The sequence below is a fragment of the Anguilla anguilla genome, chromosome 2 (genome assembly GCF_013347855.1).
Source record: "Anguilla anguilla isolate fAngAng1 chromosome 2, fAngAng1.pri, whole genome shotgun sequence".
Taxonomy (NCBI): Eukaryota; Metazoa; Chordata; class Actinopteri; order Anguilliformes; family Anguillidae; genus Anguilla; species Anguilla anguilla.
Genome location: NC_049202.1, coordinates 3586678 through 3591606, shown reverse-complemented (window position 1 = coordinate 3591606; position 4929 = coordinate 3586678). Strand labels below are relative to the sequence as shown.

Below are 4929 nucleotides of genomic sequence, written 5' to 3'. Positions count from 1 at the left end.
GTCAAAGTGAGCTGTTCCTTTTATCACTATGAGCATTGCTTCATCTCTGATTTCTTTTTTTTTCTCTATCTGATATCATATTCATTATGTCATGCCATATCCATTTATTCAATGCCCCGCATCACTTTTGTGAAAGCACAGAGAAACTACATTTCCCATAGTGCACATTTCCCCAGCAACCACTTCTATTACCCCACTGCAGATCACTCAGTTACATGTACGGGGAGGGGACTGTACATCCAGTTCACCATATACAGACTGACTACTCCATTGTGGGCTGCTTCAAACTGCATCGGTTAGGTCTACATGTTATACCAGCCTGGGGGTTTTTACACAAAGTAGGGTCACTGAATTAACTGGATATGGGTCCTGAGTAAACCCTGGAGCAGCTCTTTTTACTTCAGTCCATGTGCCATATTTTGGACGGTTCCGGGTTCTACTCAGCGCACTTACCCGGCAAACTCAGTAATCCTGCTTTATGAACCAGGGCCCTGTAGTTTCCTCTCTGTCATCATACTGCACTGCTTTTATATCAGGAGCAAAACAGCACTCTCTGTCTCCTCCCAGTGGTCAGACAGTGTAATGGCAGCTTGTGCCTTGCATAGAAGCTCATCCCATAGTGGTGTCCTCTACAGCCATAGAATTCTGATTACTTGAATATTTGGAAGGGAGCACAGGGTCAATCCTGCATTATTTATTCAAATTTGGCCAAAATTAAACTTAAATTAGTCTTCAGTAAGCATGAAAATTCCTCCTATTGTAAATCATGGCGATACTTAAGAACTGCACATCTATGCAAAGGAATGAGCGAGATTTCCTATGATGTATCAGTTTTTCCACAGCCAAGGGTGAAAGTGTAGTCAGTGCAGAAGATGGAGCTGAATTTGGAGTTTGGGAAAGAGCAGGAGGAACACTGCTGGGGGGTGTGAGAGTCACTCTCATCTCTGAATGCCCTGTAGCCGGTAGCTCATTGGAATTCCATATTAATTTCACAAAGATCCTGTGCAACTACGGGAAAGGAATTATCCTAGAATGTTTCTGGGTCTCATCATGAAAATTAAGGTAACATTGACCAATCTGCAAAAGATATGTTTAGATCATTAATTATAATTTACCCCTGGAAAAACCTCAAATATGTAAAAAAAAAAAAAAAAGAAAAAACTATTACATTCAAGATATTTCACTTGTGCATGTTGAGTCCCACCTCTGGTCCAGTAAATGTAATTGAATTGCAAATCACCACTCCAGTCTTTAGTTAAATCTGTGCATCTTTTCTTTGAGTTTACAAAGTACTTATATCTCAAGTGTATAAGTGCCAGTATCTCAAGTGTATTCCTTCAATGAAAGGTTTATGCTAATATAATTAAAATGGATCATAACAGGAAGGTTTGGATGTGCTCACATTAACATTTGGCTAAATTTAATTAAATATCAGAATATGAGAGATATTAATGCATAAAACAGCTCAGAATTTGAGCAGAGCCCCTCAGGGTCACAGATCAGTGACTCCCCCCTCAGCACCTGCAGTAGGTCCCAGCTGCAGCAGTGCAGTCTCTGTGCAGTCTGACTGAGGGAGGTTTTTGTACGGCTCTCTATCACTGTGTGAACACCACGCTACCACTGATATCTAAACACTGACAGTAATAATCTCCTGCATCTTCAGCCTGGACTCCAGTGATTTTCAGTGTGAACTGAGTCCCAGATCCACTCCCACTGAAACGATCAGGAATCCCAGACTGGCGATTTGTGGCCCAGTAAATCAGAAGTTTAGGAGCCTGACCAGGTTTCTGCAGGTACCAGCTGAGGAAGTTCTCGCTAATATCGGAGTAGTAAACACTCTCACTGGCTGTACAGCTGATAGAGACAGTGTCTCCCATCTGAACAGACCGAGCTACTGGAGACTGAGTCAGAACTATATCTGCCATTGATCCTGAAATAGAAAAAAATGAAAATGGATGTCAATGAACATTGATCTATGTAGATAAACATTGATAAGCAACATGCAATATTCTGGCAATTTTGACAAGACAACAATGGCAACTCTTGTATAAACATTTATGTTTTGAAAAGTAAGCAATGTAAATGTGAACAACAATCAAAAATCCAAAGTTAAAATGGAACCATCTTTCTCACCTTGTACAAAGAGTCCCAGCATCACCAGCAGTAGATAGACTGACATCATCATAATGCTGCCTGTGTCAGTGTCTGTGAAAGGACTGGACAGTCACTGATCAGTGCTGGGGGTCTTAAAGTGTGTGGAGCAGTGAGGCAGGACAGGTATGCAAAGCCCCTTCCTCTATACAAATCCTGTCACACACAGTTAGAGGAGCTCTGATGTGTGAAAGGCAGTGGATCTATAGAGGGCTGGGACACGTGCTGTTTTTACCCTGTTAAACATTTAAATGTCAATATTACTATTTTTGGCATTGTAATTTCTGATTTTACAAGCATAACTGGTGAAAACAGGCAGGCTGAATATGGCTTATCATTGTGTAAAACATGAGTTGAATAAATTCACGTGGCATGTTATGATTGTAGTATCTTCATGGCAGTATGGAAAGTCAAAGACATCAATCACGCGCAGGAAATTATTCAGTTACAGTCCATCCATTTAGAATCAATGAAAAGTGAAATACTGTATATTTTGAACATTCACTGATTTCACTCATTCTGTTTTTAAATAGCATGATAAATAATGCTACCAGCAATGCAAATTTCATGTTCATCCTTCTTTGAGCTAAATCATTAGCATTCATTTTTACAGCATTAACTCAAAGAGTTTACAAAGGGAGTGATGCAGTTCTCACTGTCTGTATGGTGAGTGAAAGGCCCGTTATGTGTCCTGTAGTCACACAGGCAGATCACTCTCATCTCCCGCTCAACAAGGAGAGGTACTCCATCATGACTGCTTTACTGGTATTCATGATTTGAATCCTGCGTGAATCAGATATGTCTGTTGGTTTTACATACCCGCAGTTTAAAAATTTCATTAATGTGTTCTGGTAATACTAATCCAGTACTGAATCCATGCCTGAAATATGATGGATGCTTGTGCAACTCCTCGATATATGTCAACTTAAAAAAATCTCTAATCTTATATCATGAGAATTTGTTATGGAATTATGTGCATGCTGTTTTGTCTGAAGTAAAATTCTCAAATGGTGATGAATAATAATAATATTTGATATAATAAAGCTTGGATAACACAGTAGGAAAAATGCTTCGTATTCACTTGATTGTGCGATTCTATTACACCATGACAATTTTTCACAGATTATTACTGAAATGATAATAATGCAAATGATAGAAATGATATCTCAGATAACAGTAAAATCTGATTCTGTGATTCAGCCCAGCACAGCTGCAATGAAACCAGGATTCCACCAGTATAGAAGCACCATTAATAATAAATTATCATGTATGTATTGAATACATAGTCATAATACCGTTTCTGGAAGCAATTCATTTGAAACCCCACTCATTCCACCTCTGGGAGAATGTACACATCCTCTGCATTAGTCTGAACTCCAGAGCAATATGGAGATGATTGCTGCTTGTGAGCTGATGTGCTGTGTGATGCCTGTGATGTTGTGGTACAGAAGTGTGTGTGGTTCAGCGGCAGCTCTGCTATGGGTTCAGTGGGTGAAACAGAGCAGCTCCTCTTCAGCACAGAGAGGTGTGCATTCTGAGCTGTGGCTCGTTGTTGCCCCCTACAGCCCAGTTGGCAGTACTGCTGTCCCAGATCAGTGCCTCCCCCCTCAGCACCTGCAGTAGGTCCCAGCTGCAGCAGTGCAGTCTCTGTGCAGTCTGACTGAGGGAGGTTTTTGTACGGCTCTCTATCACTGTGTGTATGGCCTGGTATAGCCCTTCTGGCAGTAATAATCTCCAGCATCTTCAGCCTGGACTCCAGTGATTTTCAGTGTGAACTGAGTCCCAGATCCACTCGCACTGAAACGATCAGGAATCCCAGACTGGCGATCTGTGGCCCAACAAATCAGAAGTTTAGGAGCCTGACCAGGTTTCTGCAGGTACCAGTGGAGCCAGTTGCTCACACCCTCACTGGCTGTACAGCTGATAGAGACAGTGTCTCCAGGCTGAACAGACCGAGCTGCTGGATCCTGAGTTAATACAATATCAGCCATTGATTCTGAAAAAACAAAGCATGAAAATTGTTGTCAACATAATGTTATTGTATCAAACGCTGTGCAAAATTCTGATCAGACTTATTATCATATTATTGTAACCGTTTGCTTGAAAACACTAGTTTTGTGAATTTAAAACAAAGAAAATGTGAACTATAACCAAAATCACAAATTAAAATGGATCTCTCTTTCTCACCTTGTACAAGGAGTCCCAGTATCACCAGCAGTAGAAAGTGTGACATCATCATAACGCTGCCTGTGTCAGTGTCTGTGAAAGGACTGGGCAGTCACTGATCAGTGCTGGGGGTCTTAAAGTGTGTGGAGCAGTGAGGCAGGACAGGTATGCAAAGCCCCTTCCTCTATACAAATCCTGTCACACACAGTTAGAGGAGCTCTGATGTGTGAACAGCAGTGGGTCTACAGAGGGCTGGGACACGTGCTGTTTTTACCTTGTTAAACATTTAAATGTCAATATTACTATTTTTGGCTTTGATAATTCTCATTATATAAGCATAACTTGTGAAGACAGTCAGGTTTAATATGGCTTATCATTGTATGAAATATGTGTTGAATGAATTCATATTGCATGTTATGATTGTAGTTTCTTCATGGCAGTTTGGACAGTCATAGACATCTGTCAGGCGCAGGGAATAATTAAGGTGCAGTATATCTATCTAAAATTTAAGAAAAGTGAAATACAAGATTACAATGAATATTCCCTGATTTCACTCAGAAGACCTTCTTTCTTTGAATTTAATGGAGTTGCATTTTAGAATACTAGTAATGA

At 40.5% G+C, this 4929-nt stretch overlaps 1 long non-coding RNA gene across 1 annotated transcript; it reads right to left on the bottom strand.

Moving 5' to 3' along the window:
- Positions 1-1236: 1236 nt before the first annotated feature.
- LOC118220306 lies at positions 1237-2187 on the bottom strand. The gene is made up of 2 exons (XR_004763940.1): positions 2134-2187; positions 1237-1930 (listed from the first exon to the last, which is right to left on the bottom strand). It is a non-coding gene; the product is annotated as an uncharacterized LOC118220306 (long non-coding RNA).
- Between the last annotated feature and the right edge of the window lie 2742 nt (positions 2188-4929).